The 22,989-nt window shown below is 38.6% G+C and overlaps 1 pseudogene; it reads left to right on the top strand.

The window, feature by feature from the left end:
* The first annotated feature begins 4,831 nt into the window (after nucleotides 1-4,831).
* The window catches only part of LOC101096588, a 138,406-nt pseudogene continuing 120,248 nt past the window's right edge, over nucleotides 4,832-22,989 (top strand).

The raw sequence follows: 22,989 nt of genomic DNA, 5'->3' as shown, positions 1-22,989 counted from the left end.
AAGAAAGAAATTGCTGCGGCTGAGGTCAGAGAGGTTTTTTTCCTGCTTTCTCCTCTAGGGTTTTGATGGTTTCCCGTCTCATTCAGGCCATCACTTCCAAAATTCAAACAGGAAGAAATAGAAAACTTGAACAGACCCATAAGCAGAGAAGAAATTGAATCAGTCATCAAAAATCTCCCAACAAATAAGAGTCCAGAACCAGATGGCTTCCCTGGGGAATTCTACCAGACATTTAAAGCAGAGATAATACCTATCTTCAAGCTGTTCCAAAAAATAAAAAGGGAAGGAAAACTTCCAGACTCATTCTATGAAGCCAGCATTACTTTGATTCCTAAACCAGACAGAGACCCAGCAAAAAACAAGAACTACAGACCAATATCCCTGATGAATATGGATGCAAAAATTCTCAATAAGATACTAGCAAATCGAATTCAACAGCATATAAAAAGAATTATTCACCATGATCAAGTGGGATTCATTCCTGGGATGCAGGGCCAGTTCAACATTTGCAAATCAATCAATGTGATACATCACATTAATAAAAGAAAAGATAAGGAACATGTGACCCTGTCAATTGATGCAGAAAAGGCATTTGACAAAATTCAGCATCCTTTCTTAATAAAAACCCTCGAAAGTTGGGATAGAAGCAACATACTTAAACATCATAAAAGCCATTTATGAAAAGCCCACAGCTAATATCATCCTCAATGGGGAAAAACTGAGAGCTTTCTCCCTGAGATCAGGAACACAACAGGGATGTCCACTCTCACTGTTGTTGTTTAACATAGTGTTGGAAGTTCTCGCATCAGCAATCAGACAACAAAAGGAAATCAAAGCCATCAAAATTGGCAAAGATGAAGTCAAGCTTTCGCTTTTTGCAGATGACATGATACTATACATGGAAAACCTGATAGACTCCACCCAAAGTCTACTTGAACTGATACATGAATTCAGCAAAATTGAGGATACAAAATCAATATACAGAAATCAGTTGCATTCTTATACACTAATAATGAAGCAACAGAAAGACAAATAAAGAAACTGATCCCATTCACAAATGCACCCAGAATCATAAAATACCTAGGAATAAACTAACCAAAGATGTAAAAGATCTGTATGCTGAAAACTATAGAAAGCTTATGAAGGAAATTGAAGAAGATATAAAGAAATGGAAAAACATTCCATGCTCGCTGATTGGAAGAATAAATATTGTTAAAATGTCAATACTACCCAAAGCTATCTACACATTCAATGCAATCCCAATCACAATTGCACCAACATTCTTCTCGAAGCTAGGACAAGCAATCCAAAAATTTGTACAGAACCACAAAAGGCCCTGAATAGCCAAAGTAATTTTGAAGAAGAAGACCAAAGCGGGAGTTCCTTGCAGCTTTGGGAATGAGGTCCTTGTCTTCTTCCTAGTTGTTAGCTGGAGACCACTCTAAGCAACTAAAAGCCAACACTGTAGTCAGTTCACAACATGGCTGTTTGCTTTCTTTCTAGTAAGCCAATCAGAGAAAATTCTTGTTTTTAAGGGCCCACCCTTGGGTCAGAGCCGCCCAAGGTAATCTTCCTTCTGATTTACTCAAAGTCAACTGATTTGGGACCTTAATGACATCTGTAAAATTCTTTTGCCAGGTAATATAACATAATCACTGGAGTGATACCTCATCATATTCACTGGGTCTGTCCATACTCAAGGGGAGAGGATTATACAAGGTTGAGGGTCAATGGGGATCATTTTAGGATTCTGACTGTCACAGCTATTATACACTCATATATAGAAGGTCACTTTCCTTCTTCCATTCTCTCAGATAAACATTTTCTTTCTTATTTCATGGCATTGTTGTATGAAGGTCTCAACAAATCTTTCTCTTCCAAATGTTTGCACATGCCTTAAACTGCCATATGCCTTAAATTGATAGTTTGGTTTTAGCCTTATTTCTTAGGTAAGCCTGGGGACATTTTTTTCATGTGACACTTGGTAGTTGGATAATTGATAGACTTTAATTCAAGAGCTTCTGGGTTTCACTGGTTTTAAGCTGCTGTCAGCTACATTCAAAGGCACAAGGACACACACACATGTGCATACACATAGTTACAATATTTCTGGTGATTTATGCAGAATTTTAATATTGTGTAGCTGTTAGTCAGTAATAGGCTCTGATATAATTTTATTTTCTTCCAGTTTGAATATAGAATGTTTAAAAAATTATGAGAGCATTAGAGAATTCTAAAATGACAGAAAGACCATTTTCATGGCATTTTGTTTTACTTTTGGGAGACGTGCACTTTATTAGGAGTGCCTACATTTTAGTAGCATTTTATAGTTTACAAGGTGTCATACCACATTTTATGTTATTGTGCCTATCAGCTCTGTTGTAGGGGAGGAAAGTGAGGCCAACATCGGTAATTTCCCAAATTGCACATGTAGGGTTGAGTAGAACAGGGAATTGAACCCACGATTTCTGACTTCAAGTATAAACCTTTTTCATTTATCTGCTTCATTGCCACATGAGTAGAAAGAGCTTGTAAATGTATTTCTTGCATTTGCATTAAATAATAAAGACAGAGAAGTGAAGGGTATTCTTGTGTATAGTCTTATTTTGTGCAACTCTGAACTGGTTTCCTATGATTTATTTGTAATTCCTTTTGAATTGGTTTTATTTTATATTATGCTCTCTCATTTATAATTTGGCATATGTTTCTTGTCTGCTTCATATTCTCCTTGTATTTTTATGAGGCTATATATCTTCTTCTTTAAAAGAGGGAACAAATGGAAAACATGCCTGTTAGATTTATTCAAGGATTTCACAGCCCTTCGTACACTATACCTTATCATCCACATTTCATTGTCTGGTGGCAAATTTTCTAACAAAAGAAAGATAATAATATCCAGAATGGAAATATTCATGAGGTTTGGAGATTTATGAGGAAATTCTACAACGCAAGTGGCTTTTGTTAAGTAGATGAAGCTTACAAACATGATGAAAGATGGTACAAAATCGTGGACTGGAGACTGTTTAAATTAAATGATTCTTCATGTAACATAGATACGTGATAAATTCAAATAGATCAGAAGAATGTGTGGTGAGAAGTGAGTTTTTCTCCTGACCCCATATTCCAATCCCTGTCAGTAATTTGGTGGCTTGCAGGGATTCTCTGGTTAATATTTCTTCAAAACGGGAAAAAAGGATTTGCTAATGTTTAAAAGTAGAGCAGAATTTAAAATGAGTGGAAAATGGCAATTAAACACATTAGTGGTGTAAGGGAGAAAACTTCTGGTTATGCAATTTCTGAAAAGATACTGTCCTTAAACTGATACAAAATTGAATGATGGAGAGAATGTGCTGCTGTTTGTGCATACTTGCTGGATTCAGCACAACATGACAAACATTTTCTCACTTATTGAGCTGCTTCTACCGTGTTCTTGCTAAGCTTGTTACTAGAATCCATTCCTTCAATTATCTTCTCTTGGACTAATCTCTCAGTTATGGTATAGAAGAAAGTGATGTCATTACAGAATCAAGAGGTGTTGTGAGTTGAATTGTGTACCTCCAAAAGATATGTTGAAGTCCTAACCTATGATACATGTGCACGTGGCATTATTTGGAAATAAGGTCTTTGCAGATATAATCAAGTTAAGATGTGGCTATATTGCCTTAGGGTAGGCTCTAAATTCAGTGAGCTGTGTCCTTATTAGAAGGCCATGTGGAAATACAGACACACACGGGAAGAATACCATGTGATGGTAGAAGCAGAGATTGGAGTAATGCAGTGGCAAGCTGAGGAATGGCAAAGTTTGCTGGTATTAACAGAATCTAGGAGGGAAGCACTTCTAGCTTCCAGAAGTGTGAGAGAATAAATTTTGGTTGTTTTAACAACTACTTGCATGCAAAACACACATTACCTCAATACTGTTCTTCTCATAACAGCATTGCAAGGTAGATATTATCTTCATTTTACAGATGTAATGACTCAGACTCAGAAGTCTTAAATAACTATCCAAAGTCACACAGCTAATGGTCTCTGATATAGAAGCCATTATACCACACTCTTATTGATGATCACCCATTTACAAAGGGACAGCTAAACTTAGGAATGGTTTTATCCATCTGGGGTTGCTTCACATGGTCTGATTATAGGAGCATTAGAAACAAAAATTACATCTCCTACTGATGCCTGAAAGTTCACTATTTCCCACAATTAATATTTCTTTTTAAAATATAAACATTCCAGGAGGATTAACATATTATGCCAATGAAAATATAAATATGTTAGAGTATTTTCTCTTTTTTCTTGATATCATAGAAGATCTACCAGCTCTGGTGGCAGAGTAGGAGGATACTAGGCTTGTCTTGTCCAGCAAATATAACTAGATTACTATCAAATCATTCTAAATACCCAGAAATTGACCAGAAGACTGACAGAACAAATGCCACAACTAGAGGTAAAGAAGAAGACATATTGAAGAAGGTAGGAAATGCAGAGATGCAGTTTGGAAGAAAAACAGATTGTGGTTGCTGTGGTAGGGAGGGAGTCTTGGTTGCAGAGAAGGGCGAGAGAAGGGCACAAAGGGGAGCGCACATCTGAAGATGACTTACCTGAAGGATAAGGACACAATAGAACACAGAGCACACATTGAAGATGCTCTGGTAGTGCCAGGCCACAGGACACAGGGAACACTACACAGCAGGGCACTACAGGACCTCTCCTCCATTACCGTCAAGAACAGAAGACGTAGCTGACTTTCCTAACACACAGAAGCAGGAACAGAGGCTTAGACAGAATAAGCAGACAGAGAATTTTATCGCAAATGGAAGAATAGGACATGGCCATAACCCGAGATCTAAGTAAAATGGATACAAGCAACATGCCTGATAAAGAATTTAAAGTGATGATTGTACGGGCGCCTGGGTGGCGCAGTCGGTTAAGCGTCCGACTTCAGCCAGGTCACGATCTCGTGGTCTGTGAGTTCGAGCCCCGCGTCAGGCTCTGGGCTGATGGCTCGGAGCCTGGAGCCTGTTTCCGATTCTGTGTCTCCCTCTCTCTCTGCCCCTCCCCCGTTCATGCTCTGTCTCTCTCTGTCCCAAAAAATAAATAAAAAACGTTGAAAAAAAAATAAAGTGAAGATTGTAAGGATACTACCTGGACTTGAGAAAAGAATGGAAGACATGAATGAGGCCCTTAACACAGAGATAAGGAATAACACAGCAGAGATAAAAGGCTCTATAAATGAAATGAGAAAAACTTGATGGAATGAACAGAAGGCTGGAAGCAGCAGAGGAACAAATTAGTGACCTAGAAGACAGAGTAATAGGAAGTAATCAAGGTGAACAAAAGAGAAAAAAAGAATTATGCATAGTGAGAACAGACTTAGGGAACTCAGTGACTCCATGAAATGTAACAATATTCATATAAGAGGTCCTAGAAGAAGAAGAAGAGAGAAAAGGGGGCAGAAAATTTATTTGATGAAATAATAGCTAACAGCTTCCATAATCTGGGGAATATCTAGCTAGATCCAGAAGACATAGAGAACTCCCATCAAATTCAACAAAAGCAGATCCACCACAAGGCATATTTTAATTAAACTGGCAAAATATGGTAATAAAGAAAAAATATTAAAAGTAACACGGTAATTTGCAACAATGTGGATGGAACTGGAGGGTATTATCTAAGTGAAATAAGTCAGTCAGAGAAAGACAGACATTACATGATTTCACCCATATGTAGAATTTGAAAAACTTAACGATGATCATAGGGGAAGGACAGGAAAAGTAAGATAAAAACCATAAGACACTCTTAAATACAGAGAACAAACTGAGGGTTGATGGGGGTGGGGAAAATGGGTGATGGGCATTAAGGAGGGTACTTGTTGGGATGAGGACTGGGTGTTGTATGTAAGTGATGAATCACTGGGTTCTACTAATAGGTGTTTTATGTTTTTGGTGGAGCTACCCATTGCAAGCTAAGTAAAAGGACATTTTTAAGATTCATTTTTCACAGATGTTAAAATCTAAGCCTAGGGCACAGAGAAGAGAAGAGCCTGACTCACATTTGCTGAAGATTTATAACTCTGATAAAGGCTGTACCCAGAATGAATAAATAATGATTCTATTGTGTTTTCCCAGTTCAGTTCCATTAAAATAGCTTCAAAGTGAAATTATCATAGAATGTGCATTATAGGTAAACCACAGCTGGCTTGCCTGACAAAAGAAAGAGAAAATCAAATTATTTGAAATTATTTGAATTATATGAAAATAGATTTTCAGAGGTTTTGATTGTATTGAATGTTGCTTTGCTAAGTATATACCATTCCTAGCTTTGTGCTTAATGTGTCTCAGAGGCTGTTTGTTTGTTTGTTTAGAAGAAAAGTAATGTGTTGGTGGTAAGTAGAATGATAACTCCTGGGGTGATGTGGTGTCATGATGGCTAAGAATCCTACTTGTGGTGGATGGATATGCAGTAGCTAATGTGACACAATTGGTAGCTCTACTAATGGAATGATGTGAGGGAAATAAGGACTGTATACTAGTTGGCCTACTCTGGAAGCCTTGAAGAAGAACCTTAAGCTCAGATCAGCCAGTTATCAACTCAGGATTCAGTGAAAGCCAGAAGGCAGGGTTTAAAGTGTCTCTTATCTCTTGCAGCCAGAGCCTGGACTGGGACAGGAACTGAAATGTGAGAGTGTTCAAAATGCAAAGGAGATGGAGAAAGTAGCCTTGACAGGTGCCCTAAGTTATCATCAGGGCCCTTATAGTGGAAACTTGAGAAATGGGATAAGGAAATTGGGTGGATGTGCTAGACAAGTTTGAACTTGTTTTTTTCAAAAAAATGTTTACTTATTTATTTTGAGAGAGAGACAGAGACAGAGACAGAGAGACAGAGAGAATCCCAAGCAGGGTCTGCACTGTCAGGACAAAGCCCATGACTTAAGCTAAAATCAAGAGTCAAACATTTAACCATCTGAACCACCTGGGCACGCTGAGAAATGTGAACTATTAATTCCCCTGGGCTCATTGTTCCTTGACCTACATGCTAGGGAAGAGCAACCTCTTCTTGCCTGGGGACGAAAGACCCTGCATTAGAGATCTCAACAGGGCCAAATGCCTTGCAAATGGTGCTTGACTTCCTTAAGACATACTCTTTCCTTCTCTCATTGCCTAAAAAGCAGAAACAAGAGTCAAAGCAGCATAGCTTGAGAGAGAAAGCCTGGGCATGGGGGCTTGGGAGGGGGGAAGAGGATCGCTTACTTTCCAAAGAAATGTAGGAGATGGAAATGGTGTACCAGCTGGAACTTTGGAATATGTGTGGGAGTACATCTTAAGGGCATTGGCCTAGGGCTTGTGCAGAAAACAAGGCTGGAAAGTGGAGAGTTTATAGACTCAATGTCTATATGCCCATGACTCAACATTTATTGTGCTAGAGAGGACACCAGGAGCCCATTGTAATATCCTGCTGACATGGCTCTTTGAAGCTAGGAGGAGAAGCCAGAACTTCTTTGACAGAACATTGAGGAACAGCATTAGAAGCTCAGGAGGTGGGCATGTTAGAATGAATTTACTATGTGAGACTAGAGAAACAATCCCTGCTTCTCTTCCCTGGAAGAGCCCTGATAACACTTCATTCACTAAAGCAATAAGGAATGCAGTATTAATGGAGATATTGGCAACTTTGAGAAGTTCTATAGTAGCTGTCCTCTCTAGGCTACAGCTCACAGTTGGAGATTGCTATCTGTGGTTGTCAAGAGAACAGGAGAATGATAGGATTCCAGAATATGTGAGGCCAAATGGTTGTATTTGGACATAATTATTGTAATGGGTGACAAGGCCAGCATGGCAACTAGGAAGCCTTGGCCTACTGGGGTCCGTGCCAAGGGTTCATTCATCATGCTTCTCCTGGAAGAAGACAGATGGAAAGTCCATCAGCGTGTAGCTTGTTAACTTCAGTATATAAAAATGAGTTATGAAGACTGATATTAACGGGAACAAAGGAAAATAGATTCCATATCTGAGCCAGAGTGATCTGAGATAGTTCACAGATGCAGAGCCTATTGATTGAGGGAAGCCTCAGTTCTTTTGAGAAAGGACATTGAAAGGCTACTTCCAGTATACACAATAATATTTTCTTCAATCCTTACCCAGAAGGATTTGTATCCACCTATCAGATAGTGATACATTGGGTAAAGACCTTTCAAGGGGTTTTGGGTAAATAATTTGAGCTGGTACTTATGACAGGGGAGCAGAAGCGTTATCATGAGCCTTGGGTAAGGTGGAACTTTGGGAGAGCATGTGCTAAATGGAGTCCTGGCCTAAATCTGTCACATAGTAAGTCAAACTCCTGGCACCAAGGAAAAGAATCATAAGTAAAACTGAAAACTAGGAGAAACTAGAGGTTGGTGTCGCCCTCAAAGGCCTAAAGGACACAGGTTTATTTCCAACATATTTCCTTTCAATTCATCTCTTTGACTCATATAACAACCATGTGGATTTTGACAGATGACAGTAGACTGCCACGGACTTAACCAAATAGTGGGTCCAATCACAGGTGTGCTAAATATTTTATCTCCACTGGAACAAATCAATATAGCCTGTGGTACTTGGTATTGATCTAGCAAATGAATTCTTTTCAATCCCTGTGAATCAAGAGTCTTTCAAGGTCAATTTACCTTTATGTTAGATGGACAGTGGTACACATTTACTGTCTTGTCTCAGGACATTATTAATGCTATTTCTCTCTATAAAAATAAAGTCTGCAGGGACTTTGATTATCTTAACATTTAACAGATCATTACCCTGGTCCACTATATCGATGCCATCTTGTTAACTGGATCTGATGTGTGAGAAGAAGAAATTACCCTAGTTGCCCATTCATGTCAGATGGTGGTAAAACCTCTAAGTTTCAGGGGACCGCTTTATTGTAAATGTTTTCAGAGGTTCAATGACCTTAGACATTCCAGGACATTCTTTCCATGGTAAAGGGCAAGTTATTGTATTTTATACCTAGTCCAACTACGAAAACAGGCAGAGTACTAAGTGGGCCTCTTCAGATTTTGAAGGCAGCATACATTGCAGTTAAAGATACTGCTTTGACTCATTTATGGGATGACTTTGATGGTTGCCAGTTTCAAATTGGGCCCATGGAAAAAGATGGCTATGTAGAAGGTCTAGGCTATAGTGTAAGCTGCCCTATATTTCAGGTGGATCCAATTATGTAAAAACCAGATAAGGACTCCATCTGGAGTCTCTGGAAGCCCCAACAAGAAAGTTGCAGCATCTAGGGTTTTAGAGCAAGACTATGTCTTCTGCAGAAGAAAATTACCAGTTGCACTGCTGGTGCAATGCTGGCAGAGACTGAATACCGGCCCATTAGCTAGCTGCTCACCATGACCTGGGTAGATCACTGACAAAAAGTTTGGATAAGCATGGTGACAATTCATTATTAAATGGCTCTATGTTCTGAACGTTAGAACATAGATGGTGATAGTATTAGGAGGTGGGGTCTTTAGGAGGTGATTAGGTGATGAGGGCAGAGCTTTCATGAATGGAATTGGTGCCCTTGCAAAAGTGGCCCAAATTGCACCCTGTACCATGTGAAGTCATAGTCAAAAAGACAGCTATCTATGAGAAAACAGATTCTTACCAGATACCAGATCTGCTGGCACCATGATCTTGGACTTGCCAGCCACTAGAATTATGGGAAATAAAGGTCTGGTGCTTATAAGCCATGTAGTTTATGGTATTTTTGTTACAGAATCCAAATGGACTAAAATAAACAGAAGTGGTTCTTTTGGGATCAGATGCAAGCAGATCACAAGGAAAATAAATTATGTTAACAGGTGACCCCAATTCTGTTTTACCTATCTTTGTTGTACCAACAGAATTGTAACTCCCTCATCTCACATATAAGGACTAGTTCACAGATAGGTTGACTCCATATGTGGAACCAAATATGAGTTGCTGCCTCACTCTAATGCTGCTCAGAAGTGGCCCTAAAGAACAGTTGGCAAGGAGGGGATATTCCTAGTGAGCAGAGATGTGAGCATTATACATGGTTGTTTATTTTGTATGAACGACAAGTGGCCTGAGGTAAAGATATACCTTCCAAGAAGGTCAGAAACTAGAATGGACAAGCTTAGTCAGAAAACTAAAATGGACAAGATTAGATTAGGAACAAAAGGTCTGAGTTAGAGGCATGAGCTGGACATACCAGGGTGTGTGTCTCTTCCTATATGATGATACTATCCACTGGAACACATTCAACACACAAGAAAGACCGAACAATTAGGTGGACAGAATGACCCTTCTGGTGGATATTGGTCAGCTTCCACCTTGAGTCACCTCAATATTTGCACAATGAGCTCATAGACAGAGGAGCATTGGTGGAAGAGATGGAGACTGTATATGGGTTCAATAGCATGGAGTCCTCACTATGGCTGATCTAGCTACTGCTGCTACTGAATGCTGGACCTACTAGAAGCAGATTTCAGTGATTAGCTCCTGATACGTTATTATTCCTCAGAGGTCAACCAGTTACTTGATGGTAAGTTGATTATACCAATACCTTTCCACTCTGAAGATGACAGTGATTCTTCCTTACATGAATTGATATCTTCTCTAGATATGGGTTTCCATACCTGCTAACAGTGCTTCTGCAATACCAGAAGCACTCACTCAATGTGTGATTTACAAAATCAATACCATCCCCTCTGATCAAAGGACTCATTTCATAGAGAAAGAGGTGTAAAAGTAGGTGCACAGGCAACAGATCCTCTGGTTCTATCACATACCCCATCACCTAAAAACAATAGGATAATTAGAATTATGGAATGGTTTAGCCAATGCCCTTCAAGACTGCCTTGAATCACTGGCTTATATATAATGAGGTTTTCTCATGGCTAAAATACACAGATCCAAGAACCAAGACATGGAAATAAACTGGTCTTTCTCACCATCTTGATGTCTACTTGTTGAATTTGCATGTCCCCTACTTGATATTTCAGCTCTGCTAGATGAGGAAATACTTTCACTCAGTAATGCAGTGTGTCCCTTGAGCCTGAAGTTGTGACTACTTCAAAAGAGTGAAAAGTAACTCCTGTTTTATTATGGGCCTCTCATGGCAGTGGACCAGCAGGTAAGAAAAGAATTATATTCATGAGGAAATGAACCTCAAGTTCATGAAGATATAGGAGTGCTACTAAACAGTGGAACTGAGGATATGAAGCAGGTATTTCCATGTCTGGTAATAATAACGAACCAGCAACTGCAGTGATGATAGCATGGTAAGAACAAAGCAAATAAAAGTTCAGACTCTCAGGCTGAAGAGCTGTGACACTCCACTCTGTGTCACTCCACTAGGCAAGCAACTTAGACAAGTGGGGGGGGGGGGATGGAGCAACTTGGCAGACAGAAGAGAGAAGAATATATATAAAGAATGGTAGATAAGTGAGATGATGAATGTGAATTTTGGTTTGGGTATAAGTTGCAGCATCTGTAGTTTGTGCCTCTAGCCCTTGTGTATTAAGCTTTTTGAAGAGGCCAACACCTTGAACTCTCAGTGACAGATTTCATTTAATGTAGGGCACAGGTGGATCTGAGTAGGACCAGGGGTGGACCATCTCAAGGTGCCTCTGGTGCCCTCACATCCTCTTGGTCATTTCTCTGAGTACAGCTGTGACTGGGGAGGACAGTTCTAAGTATGTTTGGACTCATTTTGCACCTACAGCATCTTGTTTCAAACATGTTGTATGTCTTTGATTTTAGCCTCAGGGCTTCTCTAATGCTGTGGATGAAGGAGGCTGGAATATAGATCTAGACATTAGAAAGTAAATCTGTAAAAGTAAGTTAAAGTGTTTCCAGACTGGGGGACGTACTTGAAGACATTGGAGGGAAAGAGATGCCCTAGGAAGAATTTCAAGTGAAAAGAGAAAGGTCATGGGGAAAAGTCCCAAAGAATATGTAAAATATTTGTATGTGCAAAGAGGAAGACTGGCAGACAAGCTTGAAGAGTGGCCAGGGGTAATACCAGAATGCTTAATGTTTTTACTTAAGGATGACCTCATTTAGCCAAACTTAACCTTCTCAATTATATACACACACACACACACACACACACACACATATATATATATATATATATATATATATATATATCATAAATATTACCACACACACACAAACACACACACTTTTTTGTAGCTTATAAAGCCCTTCTATGAGTTTTCACATTGGATATATACAGCTCAGCTGCAAAATTATACCCATTCTAGAGATAAGGAAATTGGATCCTTGATGTTATTGATAAAGAGATGATAGCTGGATGTTAAAGCAAAGCCTATCTTTTATTAAACTGCAGAAAACAACTGTTTGTCTTTCTAGACCTTGAATTTTAGTTTTTGGTTCAAGGTTTGCAACTTCAGGGTTCACATATTATATATACATTAGGTTTATATATAATATATATCAGTCTTTATATACAGCCTGATAGTTACAGCTTTTGCCTGATCTATGTATCTTAAACACGGCAATACATATCTAGTTATGCCTCTATTTTAACACTGTTTGTTGATTTTCTACTTGTAAAAGTATTTGTTAGTCACCCTCATGAATGATCTCAGTTTAATGTAGAAGCTTCAGATGTTAGATTAACAAACATTGTTTCTCCTTTTGGGAAATTATAGACTGAAATAAATGCATCATTATAAGCAAATAACATGTATACATAAAAGATTAAAATAGCCCTTTGGGTATTAGATATGTTTCAAATGTATTTTTTTCATGTAGCCCATACAAAGAAAGTAAAATAAAAATGTAAAAAAAATCTTTAGTAATTTTTTTTTGTTCTGCATAGATAGCTAACGTTCAAAGATATTTCTCTTGGGGGAAAAGGAATTATTCTGAATTTGAATTTTTAAGATGTGTGCATTTTTGTAGCAGCAACAGACAAATCTGCCACATTTCTAAATTTTAATGAGCATAGCCAGAAATGATTAAAATGAGATTTCCCCTCAATTTGGCGTTAAATACATGTGAGACTCTAGAGGGCACTCTATTCCTATTGTTTTTCAAGAGGTGGTGAAATTCTTTCAAATGCAGAGATGAATGCAGATATTTAAAATTCATCGTGAATACTTACAAGAAGGTTAGAGTACTTATGCAAGATTGTGAAATCAGTATGGATTAATGGTACTCGTGTTTTGTGTTACACGTTTTCACTTGGGATAGTTTATGTTCTTTAATGCCTGGATGGTAATTAAGTTCTCCAGAGAATATATGTACATTTCCAAGGTTAAATGTTCTAATACTTATAGGTCTAATTGTTTTCTCTGCATTGCTTAATTATGTTTTACTTAATTTCTTTACTTGGTTATTATTGTTAGCAATAACATTATTATTATTACTATTACTGTTAAAACGCTTTAGTCAGAATTTTGAGATGTCTTCTGGGAGTAGGATCATCATAATACTTTGATTTCCCCCTAATTACATTCACATTAAATATAATGTATATAATACATGGGAAGGCCTCATCCAGTGCCTGGATTACAGTCGGTGTTAACTGAATGTTTCTCAAGTCTGAATCCAAAGAATAAGAAAACTTTTAATATTAATGAAGATACCACACTATCTGTATCTGTGCCCTCTTCTCTGGGCCTTTCATGGGCTAGGTGATAGTCAGAATCTGGTCACTTGGTTGTTTAATTTAGCTGAGAGACCATTTTTGTTTGTCAGTAGGTCTTAAAAAATCTGTATTGGGCTGCATTTAAATTCTAATTTTATATTAGATTATTAATTTAGAATATTGTATTTTAAATTCTAACAACACTCACATTCCCCCCCCCCCCCCCATTGTTATACTTCACCTTCCTGGTGCATAAAAAGCTATGTGCATTTAAAACCTCTGGATACACCCAGAATCTTTTGTGGGCAGCAGATGTCTGTCTTGAACACTGTTTTGTGGTTCAATAAGCATTGTCTCATTAATTTGGTTTATTGGCCCTTATCTAAAAACCTCTTTAGTTTCCTGAACTTCCCATTCTTCACAGCTGGGATTTGATTTCCATTTGTAGGCTCAACTTTGCCAGACTTGACCAAGGGGAATTGAAGCCTTAGGAATAGCTCTGACTGATTTTGCTTTCAGTGGTAATAACTTGTGTTATATAAAGCTCCCATCATGTACCCCATTTCCTGGAAGTGGGTACTGAGTTTTCTTCCATATATCTGAATTGTATTTTGATAACTTTCCAGTTACTCACTGGATTCCTCTCCAAGTAACTTGAATCCTGTTTCACCTTCTAGGTCTGGAGATGACCGTTGCAGATGAACTATTAGGCCACTAGAGGGGGTTATGTTTTCTGCTGCCAGATAGCCACGTTCTATATATTCTCACTGTAATTTTCCACACCTTGTTGAGTTCTCCAGACACAAACAGTTGCCCTCATACTCTTCACCTGGTAGTCATAATCCATTCATGTAGCACTTTCAAACACATTGTTTAACTTACTTGTCATATCAGCTTTGATAATAAGCATTTATAAATTGGATACCATCACTCATTTTGTATAGATGATAAAATGTGGGTGAAAAAGTCAAGATTTGCACCCATGACTTCATACTACAGACATCAAAGCACTTTTTGTTAGTTTGTTTAAAGTAATTGCAACTGGTAATATGCTTACTGCCTTCCCTGAATTCCTTGTTATTATTGAGTCTGCTTAAGCTCTTGCCCTACATTGTGAAGCCTTACTATTTTTGTTCTGCTCTTTTTAATTTGAACTTCTATTCTGACTCTGACAAGTGGATTATTATTTTATTAGGAATGAGACTCACTATTCCCAAGGCTCAGAATATCACAATAAGCATGTAGAAGCATCTTCTTAGCTAGCAACTTGACATTCTCTTTTCAAACAGTGTATCACAAACTTACCAGAGAAGAATCCCCTCAGACCTTGTAACAGGCACAGATTGCCAGGTTACCAGGTTTAATCTCTGAGCACACTGTGGTTTAGTAGGTCTGGGATGAGATCTGAGAGCTTTTCAAAAAGGGTTGTAGACAGTTCTTATCTTCAAGCAAATTTCAAAATCAATTTTCTAGAGCACAGTCTCTTAGAATGGTGTGACATTAACCTGTTATGCTCACTTCCTTTTCTACATCTTTTTCTCTGTAGATGAATTGGAGCATCTTTCTTTCCTTTTTCCCTCCTCCACTGCTGAGCTCCTCCTGTCAACAACAGAATTTCATTGTGATAGCTTATCGGCCCACTGTGTAATTTGGGTTTGGAAAGCCATTTGATCTACAGATGCTCCTTGTCCTGAATAGAATTGGAGAAAATGATTCTGAAATTGTACCCACCCAAGATGATTTTACCCTATAGTGTTTCTAAAGGCCACCCAATAATTATAGAGTTTTGGAACCAGATGATGTTGGATCTTGAATTCTTTTACTACCTTCTCAGAAGGAGGTGACATTTCTTTTCCTAAATAAACTTATTGTATTCTGCAGAAGTTGCCAGATTATCTCAATGACTCTTAAACTAAATTCTAGGAGGCCCTTGGCACACTATAAAAACAAAGCACACATATAAATATCCCACAAGAAAAATGAAAAAGTATGGAATTGTTATTTGTGTCAAGAAATAAGACATTCTGGAAAGGAATGCCATCTAATGTAACATCTGCCACTGGAAGAGATTGGAAGTAAATACTCATCTTGAAAACTGAGAAGCTACCCATTGATGATTCTACACTGTCATGTTCTCACATAACTCTAACAGAGCACATGGAAAGTCACAAGGCCAAGAATGAACTCGTATAGCTACTGTCTCTCCTCCTGGAGTGGAGGTACGTTGGAGCATTTGCTGTGGTCCTCAGCTGGATAGGTTTAAAATCCTAATTCAGTCAGTTCCAGAATTGGGTTCAATTTAAGTAAAGCACAAACTCTTAAAACTAATGTTTAAAACCAGAGTGCCAATTTATTACTTTGCCATTACACCTGTGTTAAAAAGTGGAATCCTATCAACATGGCCAGAATCTGCTTTCACTCCATGTAAAACTGCATAGAGATGAATTTTATTACCAGAAAAACTGGTGGCTAAATTTACTATTTTTTCCTGGATGCAGTCTGGATAGGCACTGCCGATGTTTGGGAAAGACTGCCCTATGATTTTGTAGCAGATCAACCTTTTTTTCTGACAAACACATAGTTTCTTCAGCTATATCACAACTTTTAATTGAGTTAACTCATGTTTCACTGATATGAGAATTATACTTTTTCAGGTGGCTTTGTTTAAATATTACTGTAATTATTCATGACCAATTTGACCTATATTCTTATCAAACTAATTACACAGAGGAGTAGGCTGACGTTTTTTCTTTTCTTTCTTTTTTTTTTTTAGCCCTATCCTCTTTCATTTATGTATCTTTTATATCCTCACATAGCCTATCAGAAGTTATTTTCAACTGAAACATGACATTATATTCCCCAAATAGAGAAGATATGAATCACTAATGTGGCATATTTAAAAAGAGAGAAAATTCATTTTAGGCAAATGCTTTACTTCTGGGTGACATTAAGATGAACAACAATTTACCTTGTTAGGAGAGAGATAATACTTGAAACATCACATTACCAATTCTGAATACATTGTACTTGGATTTAGCATAGTTCGTTCAGCACTGGCCACATATTATTTTTTTAATTTTCATTATGAATTGAAGACTTAAATAGGGTAATCTGAAAAAAATTTCATGTTTCATTTACTTTAGATATCCATGGTTTTTGCCCTTTTTCCCTCTGGGTATAATGATTTTGATAAACATTGTTCCACTATTATTTGAATATCTGACAGGCTCTCCATTAATATTCCAAATAGCACAACAGTTGACTTTAGTTTGACAGAAAAAAGATAAGTGTACCCTGGCCTCCAATGTTATTGATGTGTTTTGAATAAGAAATGCCAACCATGTTTGTATGGTTTTATACAGATATGGAAAATATGAAAAGAAATAAATTGGCAGTGATGATTTTAAGATAAGTGACAATTTTATTAGAAAGAATACCCCAAAGAAATAATATTTCATAAGGCAAAAGGAACATTCACATTAAAACAACAATCCATAACAGAAAGTATTTGAAAAAATGTAGCAGATGTGGGCATGCCTGAGGATGTAGGAAATTATTTATGCTATTTCAAATTACTATGCGTTTGAAAATTGAAATAATTTAATACTATTATTTATATTTCAAATATATGTGTTCATATGATTTTTTCTTATTTTAGAATCCATTTATATTCAAACATTTTGAGGAATTTCACTGGCCTTGCTTATATCTTAGATAGGATTGGGAAAGAAAAGGAAACCATGTACTAGTCACTTTGCCACTTACGCCACCTCTTTTGTCATAGTTAATCATCAGCACAATTCCCTGAAGCAGGTTATATCCTTCCCACTCAGAGATGTGAAAATGAGGCACGGAGAGATTGTCATGCTGAAGATCACAGACATAATAATTCCAGCAAAAATGACATTGTTAAACCTTTACAACATCCCATTGTAGTAAATAATGCTGTCATCCTCATGTTACAAATGAGGAAATAGGCTAAATGAGCTTAAAAGTAGCTTACTTACTCGTTAGTGTGGAGCCTATTTCCTTTCCTCTGAACCGTGTCCTGTTTGTACGTCATATGGCCTGTTGTCAGCCAGTGGTATTATGAATTTCTTATAAATAATTTAGGTAGGGGCTTCTGGGAAGATGGCGGCGTAGGAGGACGCTGAGCTCACTGCATCCTACAGATCACTTAGATTCCACCTACACCTGCCTAAATAACCCAGAAAATCACCAGAAGACTAGCAGAACGGAGTCTCCGGAGCCAAGCGCAGACGAGAGGCCCACGGAAGAGGGTAGGAAGGGCAGCGAGGCGGTGCACGCTCCACGGACTGGCGGGAGGGAGCTGGGACAGAGGAGCGGCCCACCGGCGAAGCAGAGACCCCAAGTCGGCTGGCAAAAGCTGAGGGGCCGGACGGAATGTGTTCAGACAGCAAGCGGGACTTAGCATCTGGGAGGTCATAAGTTAACAGCTCTGCTCGGAAAGCAGGAAGGCTGGAGGACAACGGGAGGGAGAGTTGCTGAGCCCCGGGATGACAGAGCTCAGTTTGGCGGGGAACAAAGGCGCTCGCCAGCGCCATCTCCCTCACCCATCCCCCAGCTAAAATCCCAAAGGGAACCAATTCCCCTCATGGAACTTGCTTGCACTGCGCAAACACCCAACGCTGTGCTTCTGTGGATCCATCCTTCTGGTGGGTCTGACTCCCTCCCGGTGCCACAGGGCCCCTCCCAAAGCAGATCTCCGAAGGCAAAGCTAGCTGAGCCTGCCCCTCCTGCCCCTGTGCACCTTGCTGATCCACGACAGCTAATACGCCAGATCCCCAGCACCACAAGCCTGGCAGTGTGCAAGTAGTCCAGACGGGCCACGCCACCCCACAGTGAATCCCGCCCCTAGGAGAGGGGAAGAGAAGGTACACACCAGTCAGACTGTGGCTCCAGCGGTGGGCTGGGGGCAGACATCAGGTCTGACTGCGGCCCCACCCACCATCACAAGTTATTCAAGACAGCACAGAGGAAGTGCCCCGCAGTCCCGCACCACTCCAGGGACTATCCAAAATGATGAAACAGAAGAATTCCCCTCAAAAAAAGTCCCGGAAATAACGACAGCTAATGAACTGACCAAAAATTATTTAAACAATATAACAGAAAGTGAATTTAGAATAATAGTCATAAAATTAATCACTGGTCTTGAAAACAGTGTAAAGGACAGCAGAGAATCTCTTGCTACAGAGATCAAGGGACTAAGGAACAGCCAGGAGGAGCTAAAAAATGCTATTAATGAGCTGCAAAATAAAATGGAGACAACCACGGCTGGGATTGAAGAGGCAGAGGAGAGAATACGTGAACTAAAGATAAAATTATGGAAAAAGAAGAAGCTGAGAAAAAGAGACATAAAAAAATCCAGGAGTAGGAGGGGAAAATTAGAGAACTAAGTGATGCACTAAAGAGAAATAATCTATGCATAATTGGTATTCCAGAGGAGGAAGCGAGAGGGAAAGGTGCTGAAGGTGTACTTGAAGAAATCATAGCTGAGAACTTCCCTGATTTGGGGAAGGAAAAAGGCATTGAAATCCAAGAGGCACAGAGAACTCCCTTCAGATGTAACTTGAATCGATCTTCTGCATATATCATAGTGAAACTGGCAAAATACAAGGATAAAGAGAAAATTCTGAAAGCAGCTAAGGATAAACGTGCTCTAACATAAAGGGAGACCTATAAGACTCGTGACCAATCTCTCTACTGAAACTTGGCAGGCCAGAAAGGAATGGCAGAAGATCTTGAATGTGATGAACAGAAAAAATATGCAGCCGAGAATTCTTTATTCAGCAAGTCTGTCATTTAGAATAGAAGGAGAGATAAAGGTCTTCCCAAACAAAAACTGAAGGAATTCATCACCACTAAACCAGCCCTACAAGAGATCTTAAGGGGCATCCTGTGAGACAAAGTACCAGAGACATCGCTACAAGCATGAAACCTATGGACATCACAATGACTCTAAACCCATATCTTTCTATAATAACACTGAACGTAAATGGACTAAATGCGCCAACCAAAAGACATAGGGTATCAGAATGGATAAAAAAGCAAGACCCATCTATTTGCTGTCTATGAGAGACTCATTTTAGACCTGAGGACACCTTCAGATTGAGAGTGAGAGGATGGAGAACTATTTATCATGCCACTGGAAGTCAAAAGAAAGCTGGAGTAGCCATACTTATATCAGACAACTAGACTTTAAATTAAAGGCTGTAACAAGAGATGAAGAAGGGCATTATATAATAATCACAGGGTCTATCCATCAGGAAGAGCTAACAATTATAAATGTCTATGTGCCGAATACAGGAGCCCCCAAATATATAAAACAATTACTCACAAACATAAGCAACCTTATTGATAAGAATGTGGTAGTTGCAGGGGACTTTAACACTCCACCTACAGAAATGGATAGATCATCTAGACACACGGTCAATAAAGAAACAAGGGCCCTGAATGATACATTGGATCAGATGGACTTGACAGATATATTTAGAACTCTGCATCCCAAAGCAACAGAATATACTTTCTTCTCGAGTGCACATGGAACATTCTCCAAGATAGATCACATACTGGGTCACAAAACAGCCCTTCATAAGTATACAAGAATTGAAATCATACCATGCATACCTTCAGACCACAATGCTATGAAGCTTGAAATCAACCACAGGAAAAAGTCTGGAAAACCTCCAAAAGCATGGAGGTTAAAGAACACCCTACTAAAGAATGAGTGGGTCTACCAGGCAATTAGAGAAGAAATTAAAAAATATATGGAAAAAACAAAAATGAAAATACAACGATCCAAACGCTTTGGGATGCAGTGAAGGCAGTCCTGAGAGGAAAATACATTGCAATCCAGGCCTATCTCAAGAAACAAGAAAAATCCCAAATACAAAATCTAACAGCACACCTAAAGGAACTAGAAGCAGAACAGCAAAGACAGCCTAAACCCAGCAGAAGAAGAGAAATAATAAAGATCAGAGCAGAAATAAACAATATAGAATCTAAAAAAACTGTAGAGCAGATCAATGAAACCAAGAGTTGTTTTTTTGAAAAAATGAACAAAATTGATAAACCTCTAGCCAGGCTTCTCAAAAAAAAAAAAGGGAGATGACCCAAATAGATAAAATCATGCATGAAAATGGAATTATTACAACCAATCCCTCAGAGATACAAGCAATTATCAGGGAATACTATGAAAAATTATATGCCAACAAACTGGACAACCTGGAAGAAATGGACAAATTCCTAAACACCGACATGCTTCCAAAACTCAATCAGGAGGAAATAGAAAGCTTGAACAGACCCATAACCAGCGAAGAAATTGAATCGGTTATCAAAAATCTCCCAACAAATAAGAGTCCAGGACCAGATGGCTTCCCAGGGGAGTTCTACCAGACGTTTAAAGCAGAGATAATACCTATCCTTCTCAAGCTATTCCAAGAAATAGAAAGGGAAGGAAAACTTCCAGACTCATTCTATGAAGCCAGTATTACTTTGATTCCTAAACCAGACAGAGACCCAGTAAAAAAAGAGAACTACAGGCCAATATCCCTGATGAATATGGATGAATATGGATTCAACAGCATATAAAAAGAATTATTCACCATGATCAAGTGGGATTCATTCCTGGGATGCAGGGCTGGTTCAACATTCGCAAATCAATCAATGTGATACATCACATTAATAAAAGAAAAAATAAGAACCATGTGATCCTGTCAATCGATGCAGAAAAGGCCTTTGACAAAATTCAGCACCCTTTCTTAATAAAAACCCTTGAGAAAGTCGGGATAGAAGGAACATACTTAAACATCATAAAAACCTTTATGAAAAGCCCACAGGTAACATCATCCTCAATGGGGAAAAACAGAGCTATCCCCCTGAGATCAGGAACACGACAGGGATGCCCACACTTACCGCTGTTGTTTAACATAGTGTTGGAAGTGCTAGCATCAGCAATGAGACAACAAAAGGAAATCAAAGGCATCAAAATTGGCAAAGATGAAGTCAAGCTTTCACTTTTTGCAGATGACATGATATTATACATGGAAAATCCAATAGACTCCACCAAAAGCCTACTTGAACTGATACATGAATTTAGCAAAGTTGCAGGATACAAAATCAATGTACAGAAATCAGTTGCATTCTTATACACTAATAATAAAGCAACAGAAAGACAAATAAAGAAACTGATCCCATTCACAATTGCACCAAGAAGAATAAAATACCTAGGAATAAACCTAACCAAAGATGTAAAAGATCTGTATGCTGAAAACTATAGAAAGCTTATGAAGGAAATTGAAGAAGATTTAAAGAAATGGAAAGACATTCCGTGCTCATGGACTGGAAGAATAAATATTGTCAAAATGTCAATACTACCCAAAGCTATCTACACATTCAATGCAATCCCAATCAAAATTGCACCAGCATTCTTCTCGAAACTGGAACAGGCAATCCTAAAATTCATATGGAACCACAAAAGGCCCTGAATAGCCAAAGTAATTTTGAAGAAGAAGACCAAAGCAGGAGGCATCACAATCCCAGACTTTAGCCTCTACTACAAAGCTGTCATCATCAAGACAGCATGGTATTGGCACAAAAACAGACACATAGACCAATGGAATAGAAATGAAACCCCAGAACTAGACCCACAAACGTATGGCCAACTAATCTTTGACAAAGCAGGAAAGAATATCCAATGGAAAAAAGCCAGTCTCTTTAACAAATCATGCTGGGAGAACTGGACAGCAACATGCAGAAGATTGAAACTAGACCACTTTCTCACACCATTCACAAAAATAAACTCAAAATGGATAAAGGACCTGAATGTGAGACCGGAAATCTTCAAAACCCTATAGGAGAAAGCAGGAAAAGATCTCTCTGACCTCAGCCGTAGCAATTTCTTACTTGACACATCCCCAAAGGCAAGGCAATTAAAAGCAAAAATGAATTACTGGGACCTTATGAAGATAAAAAGCTTCTGCACATCAAAGGAAACAACCAACGAAACTAAAAGGCAACCAACGGAATGGGAAAAGATATTTGCAAATGACATATCAGACAAAGGGCTAGTATCCAAAATCTATAAAGAGCTCACCAAACTCCACACCCGAAAAACAAATAACCCAGTGAAGAAATGGGCAGAAAACTTGAATAGACACTTCTCTAAAGAAGACATCCAGATGGCCAACAGGCACATGCAAAGATGTTCAATGTCGTTCCTCATCAGGGAAATAGAAATCAAAACCACACTCAGATATCACCTCATGACAGTCAGAGTGGCCAAAATGAACAAATCAGGAGACCATAGATGCTGGAGAGGATGTGGAGAAACGGGAACCCTCTTGCACT

This window comes from Felis catus, chromosome C1, assembly GCF_018350175.1.
Source record: "Felis catus isolate Fca126 chromosome C1, F.catus_Fca126_mat1.0, whole genome shotgun sequence".
NCBI classification, from domain to species: domain Eukaryota; kingdom Metazoa; phylum Chordata; class Mammalia; order Carnivora; family Felidae; genus Felis; species Felis catus.
This window is presented reverse-complemented; position numbering and strand designations above follow the sequence as displayed.